The 20,802-nt window shown below is 41.7% G+C and overlaps 1 protein-coding gene across 2 annotated transcripts in view; it reads left to right on the top strand.

Annotated features, from left to right (window-relative positions):
* The first annotated feature begins 18,873 nt into the window (after positions 1-18,873).
* Positions 18,874-20,802, top strand: part of CSNK2B (casein kinase 2 beta) — a 631,588-nt gene continuing 629,659 nt past the window's right edge. Inside the window, exon 1 of one of the 2 annotated variants that reach the window (XM_044083243.1) lies at positions 18,874-18,938. The gene's annotated coding sequence lies outside the window, so the exon portion shown is untranslated. Of the gene's footprint in view, positions 18,939-18,965; positions 19,066-20,802 lie in introns of those variants that run through there. The other variant, XM_044083244.1, reaches the window with a different exon arrangement.

The following is a 20,802-nucleotide window of genomic DNA, read 5'->3' as shown; positions in this document are numbered from 1 at the left end:
TTAGTTAGGTAGGGATTTGAATCCTGTCCTTGCCAAGTGTGTATGTGTTGCCCTGGGGAGGAGCAACCTTTTCGGAGAATACTCACACTCCTTAAAAGTGGTATACTCATCTTTGTCAAGTCTGATGATGTCACCATCCTACAAATATACCTGTGGAAAGGAGAAATCCCAGTAATGTGTATAGTGTGTCGTGTAAATGTGTACTGCTGTAATATCATAATGTAGTTAGGTAGGGGTTTGAATCTTGCACTTGCCAGCTGTGTGTGTGTCATCCTGGGAAGGAGCAACCTTTTTGGAGAATACTCACACCCCTTAAAAGTGGTATACTCATCTTTGTCAAGTCTGATGATGTCACCATCCTACAAATATACCTGTGGAAAAGAGAAATCCCGGTAATGTGTATAGCGCATCATGTAAATGCATACTGCCGTACTATCATAATGTACTTAGGAAGGAGTTTGAATCTTGCACTTGCTGTGTGTGTGTCCCAGGTGTGGGAGAGTGTGTGACACTGTTGGTCAATGTGGAGTGGGTTTTGATTTTTCTAGTGTATGACATATCACAATGACAACTGTATGTGCATTACACATGTAAGGTAGCTGTGGGGAAAAGCCATATGCATACATGTAACCTCAATTATTTCATAGGTGGGTACTCTGTTTTCTCCATGAATGCATCTGTTATCTTTGCCAGAGCATGCTGGCGCTTTCCAGACCTTAGGTCACTTCTGTATGCTAGTGACAAGCTTAGCCACCGCAGTGATCCCTGGGCTACGTCTTCTGTTTCACATCCACTCATCATGGTTTCTATTGAAGAGTGTGAGTGAGGGTTTATGCTTGAGGTATATTTGAGTCCTGTTCCGAAGCAAGCAAAGTCTGGCAAAGATGACTACTCATCATAGGTGTGCAACAACCTCTGTGGATCTGCATGCAAACCCTTTATTGCTTATGTGCTCCACAAAGGAATTTCCAAAATCCTTTGGTAATGTGATTATCAAAGGAGAGATGACTAAACACATGGCTCTATGTATACATTAGTACCTGTTCCACATTTTGGGGGCTACTACCTATGTTGTCCTCTGGGGATACTTTGTTTTCTAAAAGTGGATAACTATGCTTTTTTTGGCTTATAGCTTTACAGCATGAGTTTGACACCAGGTGTCTGTCTCTATGATACCCTTTTAGAGGATGTGTGTGTCATCTGGAAAATAAAGTATAGCCCACAGTATGCATTTTCATCAAACCTGTGCAGACATATCCCTACTGTGTTTGCCTGTACCTAAGAAAGCTATATGCCAGACAGGAGCGGTCCCGGGACTGAGTGCAGGTGAATACCACTTGTTACTGGCATAGAATTGTACATGGTGGCTGCAAATGTTACTGTGTGTCCTACATCTGTGCGTCAGTTGTCAATCCATCATCTAACAATTGTTTATGGTCAGTCTGTTGAGGTTATGTATAATAACAGAATGTGGGATGGGTATGAATTGCTGGTGAGCTATAGCTTGGCTGTGTGGACCTCCCCTCCCTCACCTATAGCCTTGTTAACTGGCTTGAAGTCTACTAGGTGTAGGAGCCATGATTTGGCCTTTAGAGAACCTAAGTGGGTATGGTACAGTGTTTGGAGGTTCATAATGTCTCTTTTAATGAGTTCCATAATGCTGTGCTCCATTACCTTCCCGATAACATTTGTCTGGCTTATAGGGTGAGAGTTTCCAGGATCTGTTGTAGTTCTAACCTTAATCAATTTATGTTAACATTTATACTGGGTGTGATGAGGGTGGACAGGTTTAGGAATAAGTATATTAGAGGGTCAGTCCAAGTTTGAAGGTTAGCAGACCAAGCCAGATAGGTAGGATTAAATTGGTTTGTACATGTGCTGAGAAGGGATGCAGAGTATATTGTGAAATAGATGCTAAGGATGAAACCGCCAGGTAACAGGAAAAGAGGAATGCCTAAGATGAGGTTTATGGCTGTGGTGAGAGAGGACATGCAGGTAGATGGTGTGACAGAGCAAGATGCAGAGGGCAGGAAGAAATAGAAACAGATGATCTACTGTGGCGACCCCTAATGGGAGCATCTGAAAGGACAAGAAGAAGACGTAGCTCAACCCTTGCGGACTGTGAACACCATTACAGTGCGTCATTCCACAAGTATGTAACCTGTATAGAGGCTGCATCTGGACAGAGTGTTTAGGTGAGTGGTGACTTCATATGTCAGCTTGTGTATGACACAGCCAGGGACACTGTCAGTACCATTACCACTATGGTTTGGACTTTGGTAAAGAGATGTTTTAACTAGAGTGTCTGTGAATCATCAGGTTTTACATTCTTCAGGTCTGGAAATGTGGCTCTTGTGTAACGACAGGGTGGTGAAATCTGCATTCAAACTGTCTGACAAGAAATTGGTAATGTCAGTCAGATAAGTGTACTTTGTGACCATTTACATTAACTGTGACCCGATCTGAGATTTCCCCTGTAGATCATACACAACACTAAAGAAAGCTTTAGTGTTGTCTTTGGAATCCTTGTCATTTTGTATTTTGAAGCTTGCCTTGTATGCTTATTGAGGGATTGTATTTTCCCAATGATACTGACCAGAGAGGTTATCCCTTCTTGGTATGTAACTATTTTTTGGTACAACTTCACATTTTCTATTATATATTTAGTTTATGACAGGGGTCCATGAGACTAATGCACTTTTACTGTATAAGTGAGAATTTCTTGTGTTTGTGATAGCACGGTCTATGCAACCCTGTAGGTGAACAGTGTGCATTACTAAAGGATTATGCAGCTGGGACAGTGTTAACCTTAGTAATGCAAACCAATGACAGATAGCAACAACAGCATCACTCACAGCACAATGTTAACCCGTGTCATACACACACATGCGTACTCAAAATGTGTGTAGTACAATGCATACTAGCCACCAATAGAAACTATGGAGTGTTAACACTGGCCAATACAGGGCATGTCACCCTGCCCATGTGTCCAATATGCATGTACATGCAGACAGTGCACCTCCACCATGTTCACAAATGGACATCTGCAAACGTGTTGCACACACCCCACACTTACTGTCCACTGTATAATGCATGCTGACACAACTACACACATCATCCAAGTGGCACATGGGCAAACACAACACAATTGGAATAAACACTGGTGAAAACAATACAACATTGCTAATTACAGCTTTAATGCATCATGCCTGCTCAGCTACACCTTCAAGGATATCATTACACTTTACTGCTGATAACATGCTACACATCCAACCATTGCTATAATTTATTAAAGTCACTCTGTGCATCAGCACCATGTTAGCCTGTTCCTGCATCAATGTTACAGATGACAGGAGGTGGCACAGGTTTCATCATATGCACAGGGTGTGTTGTTGGTTTGCCAGAGGCCTACACTGAGCCACACAATTGACGTGTGTGTGTGTGTGTGTGTGTGTGTGTGTGTGTGTGTGTGTGTGTGTGTGAGGGCCATGAGTACTGTTATGGGCCAATGTTGATGTAATGTGTGCAGGTATGTGTTTGCTCTAGGTTTCAGGTTTATGTGTGTGCGTCTGCATGCGCACAGTTCCACCATGTGGCTGCCATATACGGGGATTTGTGAGACAGCTACAGACTGTACCTGGCAAGCTTTACAGATCACCATCTCTGGCAATGGATATGGAACCTGTGCCTGCCAGGGGTGCTACAGACAGTATCAGGTACTAATCCAGATTGGGTATTATCCGAAGAGGTTGACATATGTCCACTGGATCCAGGTCCCTGCTGGGACTGGCCAGAGTCACGTGCATGTGGTCTTTTAGGACGGTCTATGGACAGCCCCCCAACATTGCTGAGGCTGGTACTGGCACTACGGGAGCGGCTGTGACTTGCTGGACATCCACGGTGACCTCCAGCTACTGATGTTGCTGGTATACATCCATGTCGACGTCTCAACCGTCCCGCACTGTCCTGACACATGGACATGACATTGTGGAGGACATCCAATGTCTCACCCCAACGTTTATCAATGAACTCAGTATAGTTACGTATGGCACCTGCTAGGTCACGGATACTGTCATTTACAGAGGTGTAATGAGCCCTCTGTGCCCTTAGCCCCTGTCTGGTGTACCGCTCCATTCGTGTCTGTGCCTCCATGACAGCCTGGAACATGCGTGTGGTAGAAAGAGGTGTGGCACGTCTACCAAGGGCATGATGACCAGCAGTGCTCTGACGAGAACCCCTGGGCATCTGCCTATGTTGTACAGTTCCAGTCATCTGGCTATGGCTGCTATGTCCTGATACATGTGCCACAGATACCACACTGTCCTGGCCAGTGCCAACCGTACACTGTCCCTCAGCTAAGGGCAATGGTGATGATGGATGTACAGGCAGTATGACTGTGTGCATGGATGGGGTGGAGACTTGTGTACTGTCAATTGGTGGCCCAACAACAGACCCTGACAAACCTGCCTGTGCCTCAACACACCTATCCTCATCATCACTGTCTGTCTCAGTGACATCAGGTTCCCTGCTGTACTGAACCAGCCCCACCTCGGCACCTGTGAGAGAAAAACAGGAAACACACTTTAAGACCTGAACATGACTTCAGACAACATGCACATATGTGCACATGCACACATGCACAAATGCGCACATGTGCACATGCACACATGCATACATGCACACATGCATACAAGCACACATGCACACACTCAAACTACACTCCTCCCTAAAGCAGACACACACCCAACACCAGCAATCACAGAACATACACAATAGCAGGTGATGGTGGGGTACAGTATCACAAGAAAAACAGTCATATCACACGTCAGCATGCAGGACATGTGTTGCTCAACAGCATGCAGTGCAAGTGTAGTCAGCCCTTGTTACTAACAGTATACATGGCTTTGATGCATGTGTTTTGTTATTAGGTGATGGCCCTCCTCCTGGAACACAATGCATACATGGACACAACATTGCTGTGCAGGTATTCATAACCCTGTAATGTACTGTGCACCATAAATCACAGGTGTACATACCATTGCTGGATGTGTATCTGTCTGTCAGATAGGTATCCAAAGCTGATTACAGCCTCTGTGTCTTTAGCAAATAATTGTGGACACATTTTTAGCACATGCATGATGAGTATTCACGCAACATCATCAGTGGTGCATGGGTAATTGATGGAATAACATTCGGCCACATACCTAATGTACGGTACTTATGGTGAGTGTAGATCATATTGTGGACATGCCAGGCTCATGCATGACATGGCATGCTAAAACACAACTGCATATTTAAACACTACACATACCCAATATGTGTCATATGACCTAGCCACTCAATAGCATCACAAGACATATATGTGTTAGTTGTGCAAATGGTGATTGGTATGCATACTGTTTAGAGGAGCATATGTGTGCACACAAGCAACATTAAGGTATACAGCAATGAAAACTATGTGTAGTATTGTGGTTACAATAACTGGATGGTGTATAGTACCATAGGCCATCATCATGAAGCATAAGGTGGTCACTCAAGGCTACAAATGTTTCACAAACCAGCACTAATCATGCTGTGCCGGAACTGTACTACCTTGGCTAAATTCACCATTTCACAGCCAGTTGTTACGTGAGTTTGTAAGGAGGCCAATAAGGAGCATTCCCTGACATGAATGTGTAGTGTGTTGCAGAGTGTTGATAGGCCTCTACCCCTTAGGTATATTGTGTGTACTGTGTGGATGAGATTTTGGATACTGGAGTGTGTCTTTACAGAGGGTTTGGGAATCCTTTATGTGTGGCATGTTAAAATGCTTTATGTATGACATAGATGTGTATGTTATGTGCATGTTGAGTATCAACTGTGCCTATCCAATGGTCACTACAGTCTAGCCACATTCGTTTGAGATGGTCTGGGTATTGCATGTGTTTGAGGCACCTAATCACATTAGTGAGATGTGCATGCTCTTACACCAAACGTGCACAGCATGCATTATGGGTAGGTGTGTTACATGTGTACATGGCCTACACCTTGACTATGACATGCACTTTTTATTTACAATAATAAATGTAGAACACACTCACCAGCATCTGTCCGCTGCCTTGATGTCACCCCAGAGGGACCTACATAGATATGAGACAGTTTGTCATTGGCCACAACTGTGGCATTGCTACTGTGTGTTTGCAATCTTACTGTATGACAACAGTTTACATTCACAGGGCTACAGATTATGTTCCAAATGATCAGTATTGCACAACAACAGGCTCCACATCTTTGAACGACACACTCCACATCTCACATATGCATGATCTACCAATACAGATAACAGTAGTCTACAGATATGCCATGTTACCTGCATGCTCCATGTGTGCTTGATGGGTGGCTCCAACCTCCATCATGGTGTATGTCTGCTGCTGTTGTTGTTGGGCAGGTGCCACCAGGCTCAGAAGCAGCTCCTCCACTCTGGTGGGGGGTGGATATTAACACCACCTCCTGTTGCAAGCTGTTGTCTACGCACATCAGCAGCACGCTGACGGACATGTCTGAGAAGATCACTGCAGTGGTGGCGTACCTGCTCATATGTCCGGTTATGCAGGCCTACCTCATTGACCCTGCGGACAACATCTTGCCACATTGCAGTACACTCCTGCTGGTCATGGCTGGTTCGTGAGAACATGAGATGGTAGTGCTGAATCATACTGTTAGTAATGATATCATCTTCAGCACTACTGTAACTGGGGTTCCTGCGATGGGCCATTATCCCTGGAACACATAAATACAAAAATATGTCTGAGCAAGTCATATGGCACATTTAGCATTATACAGTACAGATATCACTGAACTGCCATATATAGCAACCTATAAGCTAACTGAGAGTGAAACACTGTAACTGCCACTTATCACTGCTCACCCCACAACTGCTTGAAAGTGCCTTGCTCACTCTCTATCTAATGAACCATGTTCTGCACAGCAACAAAATAAAATCACTATATAAGACTATACAGGAGTACCTGGCACAATGTATGCAACACGATGCACCACCTAGCCACAGCAGATATACATCAAGCTGATGTGTAAAGAAATATATCATCCATCACAATCAATGTAAGGTCCAGTAAATGTATTACTATTATACCACACAACTTGTTAATGCCAAACCCATGGCCAAAATATGTGCACAATTGGGAATATAGGTCGCATACTGCTGTAGTACACTATGAATGTTGCTAGATACGCAGTTATATGTTTTACCACACATATGTCAAAGGACATGTTACAGACATACCCACACACACATCAGACATAATTACAGGGCACAAAGGTATGACAACCCAGATAAGCTTTCAGTGTGTACAGTACTTACACAACCTTAATCTTGAGAAATGTAATCTGTGATGAATACAGGGACTACACAAAACAGTAGATGCAAGCAATGTGAACATACACCATACTTTGCTGTACAGGACCAGAGCTTCAAGTAGTACAACAGTACACACAGGATTTGCATTCAACATCGGTTTGTTTGTTTGTGACTTTCGGCTTTTCCCGGTTAGGGGTCGTCACAGCGGAACTCCAGTCCGCTAATGATTGGCAGTAGAGTTTTACATGCTGGCTTGCCGGGCCTAACGCACAACCTTCAACAAAGGAACGCCCATTCACGCATGTCGCCACACAGAAGATGCTCTGAGAATCAAACGGGCAATGACTAACTGTGAGGCGACAACGCTACCACAGCACCACCACCACATCGGTACCAATCAATAATCCTAGATGTAGTGCTTTAGCCTCCAATGACACACCCTAGTTAAAACCAATGGACTTAATCACACTGTATGCAATAGCACTTGTTCTGCCTAGCAACAGAATACACAGCTTTTGCTAGGATCAAAGCAAGGACCCATAATACCATGACATAAACAGTTTCCCACTACGCTATCTCACAGATACATATCTTTGACATATTCACAAACATATTGACCATCACAGTCAGTGAACAGTACGAGAATCTATTGCAACAAGTAGATGTAGGTGTGTATGAGTATATATATATATATATATATATATATATATATATATATATATGTATATATACATATACACATCCATTGCACATATACATTTCACCTTTCATAGTGAGAATATCAATTATACAAAGGATGTAAGGTGTACAGTAATGTAATAAAATTGCACAGTCTTGGTATAAATGCATTGAAGGTGTTCACAGCCCAGGTAGCTTTAGCAGGTCTTACTGGCTTCAACATTGCAAACTGAACAAACCACCCACAGTGTTTAACCACCACATGTCATATACCAGCACTGGATGCTGTCTTGTTTGTCACACACTAAAACCTACATACAAATATGTGCATACTAACCTTCACCAACATATATATCTCCCCCCTTCACAAACTGTTGCAATATGTCCCCTGCTGTATGCACATATACAGATGTGAATATATATGACACATATATATTTCTCCGTATGTGTGTAGCATACACACACAAGGTCCACACTGTTGTAAGTCCCTGGACCTCACAGCTGAACTGTTGGGCCTTGCTGCAACACAAACAGGTGTCACATATGAACACACACTAACATTGGGGGGTATATATGGCAACAGATGCTAGATAAGCATACCAGACTGCTACAGCAGTTGCCAATGCTAAGCTGCACTTTAATATGACTATCATGCTTGTGTTGTTCTGTCATACCCATGTTTATATAATGTTAGTGCTAATCCCCCCAACAGCCATTGGCCACACTACTGTACAGAACACAGATAACATGGATCAGATTTTTGACATTTAATGCTGAGCTACACATTTCACAGGTATGCCCCACTGCCCACAGGTACACACAGTATTGTCCATAGCAGTAGTTAAGCAGAACATCTGTGCATAAAGAAGTCATGCTGTCACATATGAATGGTTCACATTATGTAGACTATTCTTCAATAACATCTACTACATGCCAGTAAGTACATATGTGTCACATACCTTTCCTTTGTATGATTTGGTAATATTTATTTTTCCTTTTCTCTGTCTCTCTCTCTCTGTCAGTCTCTGCAATAGAGTGATTGAGTTTGTTGGCAGAGATTGCAGCTGCTTTTGTAGGAATTTGCACATGAGCATGTGATGGCCTCTGCACCAATTAATGGCCACCATTTGCTAATTGCATGCAGCCTGCTGTGTAGTAATTGCAGTAGTCACTGTCATAGCAACCCAGTACTATAAATTGCTGACTCATGTAGGTGTGCCCCTTTCAGCTTTCCTAGATGGAGATCATTCTTGTTTGCTGTGGACATCATTGCTTAAGACAGAAGGTTGGTATAGTTCTTATATCAGAAGCCAGGGGTGTAGCCAGAGATTTACATTTTATACTCAGACCTAATGTTGCTGCTTCCAGTACCCACTTGTCAGTGTAGAAATGTACTCACCCCTCAAAATGCTACTCCAAGATACATGGAAAGATGTACTTTCTTTTCAACTGTTACCATTAACTGCCATACAAAGCTAGTTATTGAGATCTATTCCTTTGGCACAAGAATTGTTTGTGTACTGCTATACTGTGAACATTCATTTACTCAGTTCTAAACAGTTTGTTCGTTTTTAGTGTTGACATTAACACAAGCTGCTCAGAAAAACTGGGCACATTTCAGTACTGTGAGTATGCTTACCTACATCCTTGGTAGACCCTGCACACACAGGTATATTCTACATTTGAGTAGGGTTGTAGAAGTACAGACAGCGTAAGTACTATTGTGTGGATTTTATCTTGCTGGACTTACAGGGTTGCTGTGTATATGTTAGTTTATCAAGGCAAGTAGTCTGCGTAACTCCCAACTGTGGACCTATCCACATGATAGCCAGAGAATAGCCTGTTATTTTTTGTCTGTGCACCACACAGGCCTTTTCAGCAATAGAGCAATGGCATTCTTACAGTTGGTTGCTACCAGTACATGGCTACATCCATTTGTATTTCAGTGTTGTATTCCTAAATAAGGGTATGCTTCCAAAACACCTTCCAAAGCTATTTGCACAGTGTGTAACAGCAGAAAGGCTGATATGACTCTGTGTTTCTGCCTCTACCAGACCTCTCAACCAATCAGGTACATATTTGAACAGACTCAGGGTAAAGTCAAGAAAAAGTCAGGGACAATCAGGGACACCTTTAAAATATTAGTGCCATTAAGTTGAGACATTGAGACAATCAAAGCACATTAATTAATACACCTTTTCTGAAGTAAAAAAAAGCATCTAACTCTTAATTGTTGTCATTATTCATTAAGTGTAATTCACCACCTTTCTGGCCAAAGTCAGTAGTTTTCGGAGGGATTCAGAGGGACAGAGCTAAAATTTGTGTCAAAATCAGGGACAGCCCTGAAAATTAGGGACAGTTGGGAGGTATGTCCTCTGCCCTAAACAGGTATGCCAGTGTTTGTCCTGCTGTGATACTGTGTGGGGTTGTAAAGTGATGGTGTAACATTATTTCCTGCTAGAATGGCTGCTTCTCTTATCACAGTCATGTAATGTAACCCCACAACAACTGTTGATCAACATCCACAGAACAAGTTGTGTGGTATGGTATTCCTATTTTTCCTTTACATTCACTCATTCTGATGCATGATATATTTATTTAAGCACCAACTTGATGTATATCTACCATGGCTTAGTGGTACTTCATGTTGTGTAGTGTGTGCAAGGTCCGGGGTTCGAAGCTTACAGATGTGTTTTATTTTGCTCCTGACCAGAACAAGGGCCCTCACATACAGAGTGACTAAGGCACTTTTAAGCAGTTGTAAGCAGGTTTGCGCATTGCTGTGCATTGCTTAGCCAAGTGCAAACTCACACAAACCCGCTAACTACTGCTTAATAGTGCTTACTCCCGCTAACCCCCGTGCTCATTTCTTTGAAAGAAAAGAAAAATGGGGAGATAGGAAAGTGGAGAAAAAGGGGCACAAAGAGGGAAAGACAGTATGGAAAATAGCTCGGGATGTGCAGGACGGGTGTAGGGAAGGTCCATAGCTGACCATTTCTTCAACAGCAACAACTGTGCATATGCAATAAATTTGGAGGTAGATATGAAACCTTCAACCCCTGAGAGAGGGGTGAGGACAACAAAGTATGTTGTAAAGGCAATTAAATAACATTTCATGTGTCCAGTGGACATGTGTGCAAAATGGGCAGCTATGTTTGGGGCGTAATTTGTTTTTTGGGAGCCGATTGCCCTTTTTTTCAGGTGAGAGTGGAATGTGGGGTAGGGGAAGTAGGTATATTTGGGGAGGTAGGTTGGGGAGGTAAACAGACAAGACAAACAAGATGCATACAGAGGCGGTATATGACATGTGGTGGGTGAACACCTTTGACGGGGAGGGATGTTTGGAAATCGCAAGCCCATGAGCCCCCAGATGGAAACAGTGGGACTGAGTCCCCACCCATGGGCAGTCACCACTGCACCTTCACAGCCCAGAGGGTGGCTGTGCTTAGGGCTGTGTAGGAGGGGCAAGCTGACCCGGGAGTTGCGCCACTCAGGCCTCAAGCTGGCATAGAGGTTCTGCAACAGAACGTTCAATCTCTCTACACACCACAGCCTGGACCGTTCAAAGGGTGATAGGTTGCCCTCCTCCGCCCACACTTGCACGGGGGGCAGAGCCTCATCCCCTGCATCTCTTCCACCTGAAGGTGGCACAGGGCCAACGGAGGAAGAAGTCCCAGGCTGGGCACCAGATCTGCTGGTGCCATGGCCATCTGAGGTGGGACAGGTGGGTCCGCTGGGACTGGCCTTCCCATACGAATTATGTTTTGGAGAGTTTAATAAAGATATGGGTTAATAACAGTCAACAGCATTCCCAATTAGTTATAACAGCATGCAGAAGTATTCCCATTAACCCAACACACCCGATTTTCAACAGTTGAAAAGCAAGCATAACACATGCATATATAGAACAATAGTGGACATTACAACAGCATGCAGGTTTAATTGATGGCAACAGGCCACCAATATTGTGGTATTTTAACAGAGCACATGCATAGAAATAAATGCAAATATTTATAAACCAATTGGACATATGTCCCAACAAATGTTTTGAGATTAGACATACCGACTGAGGTGTGGAATTGCATTTTTTATGCACATACATTAGAGTGGAAAAAGATAGCTCAATTAACAACTTATATATCCTTCTAGTTTTCAATACATTCCTATTAACTGCAGTTATATGTCCCTTACATGTATTATTACACTACCCAATCTCCTTATATTGTGCAATTGGATTTTGTTAGATCATTATATACATGAGCTGTATCTTACATACAAACTGTCCAAGATGCAGATGTTACTGCAACATATTTTGAGAGTTGCTCACACACACTACTGCTAAGATGGTACACTGACAGTTCTACTTTCATATAATTATCAAAATATGTTCAGGTGAAAGTATCAGTTATATGTTAACAGCTCCCTACATTTCTGGCAGCACACTGACATTTCTGGGGAACACAATACCAAGCTACTCATGTGTCAGATTAACCTGTACATGCTGGGCATGAACCAACAGTTGAGGGCTGTAAATATGCATAAAAGCTACTGGCACACCCTTCATCCACATTATATGGGCCTACCCAAGTGTGGGTTGACACTGCTTAACAACACTACTATTTGTATCTTCCAAATGAATTCTATCTCCTACTATCATCTTCTGAACTATTGGTTCAACTTAGAAAGGTTCTTCTACTATGGCATTGTTGGCTAAGCCTACAATGGTTGACATATTGTTGGCTTAGTATAAACCAATGAACCCATAAGGGATAATTCACTGTCACACACAGTGTGGGATGCAAGACCCAGGCTGGTCAGAAGGTGACCCCTATCATTACTGCAAGATGCACTTGAATTTATATGACAAAATTATTCTGAGTATTGGACAGTGCTGGATTAGCAGCCCTTCATCATTATGTAAAGGATTTGATACAGTGGAACTGGACAACTCCACTGACTTTAATATTATGTGCTGCTAACATGCTGCAGGAAGCACAAAATGTAGGTTTTTAATTTTTTTACTGTAAAACATTCCCAGTTTTAAGGTCTATTTTAATTACCTTAATTTGCCCACACCTAAAGGAAAACTGATTATCTATATGTATCTGAGCTGAATACAAATTGTAAATGCCTTTCCTTCCCAAATAATGAACACTTTTCTTCTAGGTGTTGGTTAAGTGAATGTACCATTACAAGACAGCTGCAGAACCAAAACAACCTCTGTGTATATCTGTTCCAGTTGTTTCAAATGGAATCACTGCCTGACTCAAGATGTTGAATTATAGCACCCTCTACAAAAATGTGTACAGTTGTTTTAGCTTCTACGTCAGAGCACAATATGAACCCTGAAAGATGCTTCACAGGCATTCCATGCCAAATTGAATTATGTGAAGATTTTATGTGGGGTGGGGGGGAAGTACCCAAAACTTAAATACAAAAGTGCCATGTGGTTCCCTCTCATTTGTATTCACGGCACAAGTGAGACACACTCATACCCCACCACATACAATATCACATCCTCAGTCCTCCCTATTCCTTCTTTCCTTCTCTGTTCCTCTCACAGACCCGCGTGCGCACGCAAACACACACACACACACACACACACACACACACACACACACACACACACACACACAATTTCTTTATGACATATTTAATTGAACTGGATTTATTTGTATCTTTCAAACTCTAAAGCATTAAAAATTAAAGCAACAGCATTTAAATATCACAACAGAGGGTTGTTAAGGAGAACATGTTCTTATTTTTCAGAACATAAGGTTATCATTGTTGACCGCAGTGGTGGTGCTGCGTTGTCGCCTCACAGTAAGACGGTGTCCGGTTCAATTCTCAGCTAGAGCATCTTCTGCATGGAGACATGCATGAATGGGCGAATGGGCATATCTTCGTTGAAGGTTGCGCATCAGGGCTGGTAACTTGGCATGTAAAAATCAACTACCAATCATTAGCGGAACGGAGTTCCACTGTGGCGACCCCTAACTGGGAAAAGCCGAAAGACACAACAACAAGGTTATCATTGTTGACCCATATAATTAATGATAATGTATCTTTGTATTAGCTCAGTTTATTTGTGCATTTAGTAAATCATAACACTGGGTCAGAAGGAGGAACTTTTTTTTTTAATTTTCAGAATATAAAGTCATCAGATAATTGTCTTCACACAATTATTATAGTTAATCTTTGTATATACTTGATTTACTTATTTAATGTAAGAAGACCAATGGATTGAAGACTCAGCAGCTTTGCCTGAGAAAAATGACATGAAAACTGTGGACAGTATGATAGGATGGGGCCTAAATGGGGGGGTGGGGCTGGACCTTAATGGCTGTTGAAAATTATAATACAGATCTTATAAGGGAGGGCTAGTTAAGGTTAGGTTTAGTACAACAGAGGAAGTACAGGGACAACACAAAAGAAACCCAACCAACCACACCTTTTCATAACAAGAAAAGAGTGCCTAGGGTCTTGCTGACCAGCATGATCACATTAGGAGTAAGAAAGGACTTCCTGCTTTTCCTAAAGGTTTTTTTCAGGTTTTTGCCTTCCCCAGTTAAGTGTTGGAGAGTGAGTAGACTAGGCTGTCACAGCCACATAACTTGGTAGAAGGGCAGTCTTGGAAGGCTAAATTTGTAGGGTAGAGGCCCTGGTGGGAATGGAGCACAACAGAAGCATAGCTAGGGTGGGGCAGAATGGACAACTGCCCCAGGTGTAAGGTATCAGGGTGTGTGATTAGCAGATAGTGATCGAGAGGAAGTACAGTACTGGCATTCAGAAATTAATGCCAATACTGCATTTGTAGTCAGGTCTGAAGTTCTTCAAAGTTCTGTGTGATAAAGTGCAGTACTGGCATTTAACATTTTGAAATGCATACTGCATGTGAGGCCAGGGCTTCAACTCTGCATCCATGTGTGGTACTTAGATGTGATGAGCTGCTTCTTACATTTGTAGCAAGTGGCTTGCTACAGTTTACAAAAAAAGAGCCTTTTTCTTTTTTGGTCACCAACTTAGAGTTGAGGAAGAGGGATGGTAACAGATCACAGAGCTGCACTGTGCACCATAACAGCTAGCTACAGCTCCAGGGCACAGACTTGGCCAGCTTGACCACCTTTAATCAGGCAGGTTGCAGGCTCTATCTACTGGCTTTAAGCTTAAGGGAGAAATGGATCATTGGGAGATGGTTTACCTTACAACACACTAGCATACTTCACATAGCTGTGGTTAATGCTGACTTTGCTGCCACCCATGGGGCTGTCAGTTAAGTGTATGACACATTTTTTATTGTTATCCTAATTCTTTACTTTTTGAAACATTAAAATGTTTAAGAAGATTAAACTATAAGAAATGGAAACTCTAGTGGACATTACTGACTACTGTCAGTGAGAGAGAGCCATGCACATCCAGCAAGGGGGCTCTGTCCCTTTACATTGTTTTAATTCCCTTGCACTCCTTTTGGGGGTATGGGGGTGTTAGCCTCCCTGATGGACATTAGGCTGTTTTTCTAAATCTCATATTCTTGAAAAACTTGATTTGCACAAACATTTATTACTTAAAAAATAAGAGGTTTGATGTTATAAGGTCAGTCCACATCACACCAAGGATGATGCTTGCTACTGTACTTCCTGGTGTGTGTTAATATAAACAATTGCCAATGCTTTTATGCTATGAGTAGTGAACAGGCTGGGGGGGGGGGGCACTTCCTGTGATCCACTGGTGAATGCTTGGTTTTGCCTAGCACTGCAATGACTTGCATGGAACTTTGTGTTATCGTGAGTCTGCTGTTTAATTTTCATGAAGCGGTCGCTATATTGGCCCAATTCTTTCCTTCTAAGTCTTGCCCTTTTTACACATCTGGTGATTCTCATTGAAACCAACTGGTCATGATTTATCTTACTGGCTTTAATTGCCATTTAATAACTAACCTAATAAACGCATATCTGTGGCAGCTGCTTTCCAGTCTGTGCCTGTAGTTATTGGTAAGAAAGAGTATGCCCATTTCCATAAAAAAAGCAGTATTTTATGTACTGTTAAAACAGTCACAGCTTTCCGTACCTCTCAAGTGTCCCTGAGTTTTCCTCTGAATTTAGTTTTGTTGCTCCTAAACCCTCCTAAAATTGGGGATTTTGGAAGAAAATGTGGTGAATTACATTTAACAAGTAATGACAATAATAAGAATTATTGACTTCCTTTACTTCATACTTGCGTATTATTGCAACCAAATTTCCGCATTGACATTATTCTGTCTGTATGCGCAGAAACAGGTTGCTTAACCTAAAAAGGGGTCTGTCGAGAATTAAGCATTAGTCTGTCTCAATGTGTATGAGCCCAGAAGAGGAGTATGGGTGAAATTTTGTACTTGTGGATGACGCACTTCATTGCTCCTGTAACTCCACGTTGCGGAAATGCTTTACAATACCTGCATTTCTCACTACAATGTCAGGAAATGGAATGCGGCTCACAGAAAACACCCTGTAACCTTCTACAATGTGTATTTGTCAAGCCCAAGGATTGCTGCCTTTCCTACTTTACGTATCAAGATTTTCACTTAAGGTGCTATTAGAAACTGTCCCTGTTTGGGAAGCAAGCAATGTCCACACCTTACACAAAATGAAAGATACAAAGTCAGTTCCTGAAAACACCTCCTGTTACTAACACTTCGGAAAACATCTTACTGCCTGATGGTGCGATTCTTCGTATCATTTGTGGCATGTAGCATGATATTTTCAGTGTGACATGCTCATATGTTTTCAGTTAGTTTTGGTTAACATTTTATTTTTAACAATCTTTTCTGTGTCTGTGTTTACTTTCTCTGAAGGAAGCCTTCCACTCAGTGCAAGGAATCCGTTCATCAGAATGGTAGTAGGCATGATAACGTAAGTGTGCATGTGTAATGCATGCAAAAACTGGAAGAGGGTTTTTGGAAATGTTTCTTTTCTCGAAGGTAATGCAAACTTAATCCACAGCAGTAAACACTGTGAATACCATTGCAGTGTTTCATGGCCTCCCTTCTACAGAAGTATGCGAAATTCGCAACCGTGAAAATCTGGTTGCGATAATATGCAAGTACCCCTTATTCTATTAACATCTCAAGTTAATAGTACTTTTTCTTCTTTTAACTGCTCCCATTAGGGGTCAACACAGTGGATCATCTGTTAACATTTCTTCCTGTCCTCTACATCTTGCTCTATCACACCAACCATCTGGACGTCCTCACTCTCACCGCACCCATAAATCTTAAATTAGGCCTTCCTCTTTTCCTCTTACCTTGTAGCTCCATCCTTAGCATCCTTTTCCCAATATAATCAGCATTACTCATCATCACATGCCCAAACCAATGCAATCTCACCTCTCTGGTTTTGTCTCCAAACTGCCCAACCTGAGCTGACCCTCTAATATACTAATTTCTAATCCTGTGCATCCTCGTCACACCCAGTGCAAATCTTAACATCTTTAACTCTGCCTCCTCCAGTTCCGACTCTTATTTTTTCGTGCCACTGTCTCCAACTCATATAACATAGCTGGTCTCATTATCATCTTGTAGACCTTCCCTTTCACTTTTACTGGTACCAGTCTGTCACAAATTACTCTTGACACTCTTCTCCATCCTGCCTGCACTCTCTTCCACACTCACCATTACTCTGAACAGTTGACTCCAAGTATTCAAAACTCACCCACCTTTGCCAGCTCTACTTCCCGCAGCTTCACCATTCCTCTGTACTCCCTCACATTCATACACACATATTCTGTCTTAGTCTCAAGTTAGTACTACTACCAATATTAAAAAAGTGTCTCCGACCCTGATTATTTCTGAACTTGTCCTCGATGCTGGTGGTAAGTAGTTGCAGCTTCATGAAGCAAATCAAGAAGTTTAGTGCAACAAAGCTAAATCTGCGGATAAAAAAATCATAGTGCTTTGCCTTAATAATCACAGCATTTAACATATGCTGTATGTTAGTGTCAAAAAATCCACTCGAGCACAACGTTATACGAATATAATTAGCTAAAGTACTTTGCCTTTACAGAAAATATTCCCCAGACCGCAGTGTCAGTCTGTGCTACTTATCAGTATTCACCATCAGTACTTTTGTAACATGAGGAAATTCAGAGACTCATTGTCAAGAAAAGATACACAGCTCGGCTTCATTCTAAATTAAGAATAATAAATAACACTGGCATTGTAATTGCCAGAGGCAATGAAAAGAAATGCGCAAGCGCTGTACTACTAAAGCTGCGCGCTCCCGTGGGGATTCTCTGCGCCAGCTTAGTAGCCCTGTCAGTCGCTGTTCCTGGGCAAACTGTCAATCGTCAGGCGCGAGCTCTACGTTACCGTTGTAATCGATGAATTACTATCCCTGCAAACTCCCTACACCAGCACGCCCCCTCAGAAAGCTAAATAATAATCACTAGAGCACACGGGCGCGAGCGAGGAATGGAAAGCTCTAGTGAAATAAATCGAAGAGCAGCTTTGGCCAGAGAAGGTAGAATATAACAAGAAATCGATAGCTGCAATTAATTATTAACACTTGTATCCACCTAACCCAGATAAAGTTTGCTTAATCCCAATCTGTTTCTGTCATACAATAGCGATTCTTTCCTGTCTAATATACTAACCAATGCTATACTCTTTAAGGTGAGAAACAATGCCACGGCGTATGGATAGTAGTAAGGAGGGCACAAGTTGTGATAGACTACTAAAGGGGATGGTTGATTGGAGGAAATTGCAATCGGACAGAATACTTAAACTGGATTGGGTTGTGGAATTGTTTATCAAATGTGGGTTTTGGGCGGTGTTATTTGTGTGTTTATAGAAAGTACCTTCTTTTGTTACGTATAAAGCTAGCGTGGGTTTACCTGTCCACAGAAATAGAAATGAGTTTCTAAATGTAGGGTAAGTCGACTTTTTCAAGTCAGAGATATGGCACTTGGATAAAGGATTAACATTAAAAAAGTGTTGAGGGTGATATTAAAGCTACAGCTCCATAACGTCCTAAGTTAAATTCTCGGAAGTCCTAAAAGTGAGTGTAACGTTACATTTAATACTGAAATTATAGAACACTATAGTACGTCTGTCGCTTCCACACTTCAAAGGACTTGAGTCTGTTTCAGAAACGAGTTTTAGCATTGAATAATTCAACATTTAATTGTGATGGTTCAACTGCAGCAAGCTTCGTTCGGAGTAAAATTATGTGTTTTAGAAACGTAAAGTCATTTCTATATTCCATGATCTTTTGCAGGAGTGAGCATCTCATGTCGGGCCCTAGTTTTATCCTAGGTAGGGTAAATAGATACTACGTGCTTAGTTTACTATGCATCTTTAACCGATTTAATAACAGATATAGGAATAAATTAAAGTCAGCCTTCTAGACCACCTGTCACGTCCTTTTCTTCTTACTTTTAATTTGTCCCATGTAATACTTGTTGAGTTACATGCACTTAACCATGTTCATCAAAGATGGTGAATACACTTTTATACTCACACATGCATGCATTTTTGATGTGTGGTGTGGCTGCTATAAAAAGGATCTTAAGCATACATAATTTTACCCTGCGTTTCATATATTTGGAATCCTGAAAGACTAGATCTTTGTGGACAAAGCTGTACTAAAAATTGGGGTTCACAGTACAATACACTAGCATACAACCTGCGGCCACATTGTTTTCCGTAGCTACGTATATGTCATCTTATAGGTTTATAAAGCTTAGCAGTCAGTGTGGAAGAACACCGAGAAGCCTAACAGTGCAGTCCACATAACTCTGGACAGAGCCAAAATAGTGGGGGAACAAAGGTTCAAAAATGGGGATAGATTTTAAATATTGCAAACCGGTTTTGCGTTAATATGCATTTTCTGAAGGATATAAAACCTGAAACGCAATTGTCTTGCATTATTTAGGGAATTTAATCCTTAGTGATTTGCCAGAAAACCACAAATGTTATGAGGAACGGAACAAAAATATGAGCCAAAAATCTGGACAGTTGAGAGGTATGGGCCGGTCCATTAAACTTGTAAATAAATTATGTACGCTGATCAACGAGAGCTGCACAATATCAATGGAGTAGCTAGGCATACTTAGTGTGCTCGAATAAGTACATTTTTTTTCTCGGCTTCTCTTGGAAACTTCAGCACTCAAAAAGTTCAGAATGTTTAGAACAGTGCAAATAAATATTTAGGGTACAGAGGCATACAAAGAATGCTTGTGTGAAAGGAATACACATCCAAAACCAGCTTTTTTATAGGAATAAATGCTAAAAGTTGAAAATAATGCGTCACCTTCATATATGTGTTGGGAGTAACATTTTGAGGGATGAGTAAATTTTTAAATGGTAGGTGGGCATAGGGAAAACATTAGGTGCGAGTACAAAATGTAAATTTCTGGCTACACCCCTGTACATAACATGCCTCCGGAGTCGGGACTGATATTGGGAATTCCCTTCCAGTCATCAAGACTGGTTTTAAAGGTGGTGGTTGTATTGCATTGTCTGATCTGCTGGGGAAGTCTGTTCCATAGTAGGGAATATGTTGGTTCAGGCATATATTACACAAGAAGGTCCCATTTGTGTAACAAGGAAAACTGATACAGACCAGATATTTGTAGCATTACCAGACTTTTGATGGTGAAGGAGCTCTTTTAAAAAAGGATCTTTCATAGCATGGAAGGCTAAGCATTGCTCAACACACTGAAACCAACTAGGAGACCTAATAAGGCTTTTAATTCCTTTTAATTTAAAGAGCTTAGTTTTAGGACTAGGTGAT

The sequence above is a fragment of the Protopterus annectens genome, chromosome 9.part0, assembly GCF_019279795.1.
Source record: "Protopterus annectens isolate FY-2018-M chromosome 9.part0, PAN1.0, whole genome shotgun sequence".
Taxonomy (NCBI): Eukaryota; Metazoa; Chordata; order Ceratodontiformes; family Protopteridae; genus Protopterus; species Protopterus annectens.
Note: the sequence above shows the minus strand (reverse complement) of the source record. Positions and strands in the feature narration are given on the sequence as shown.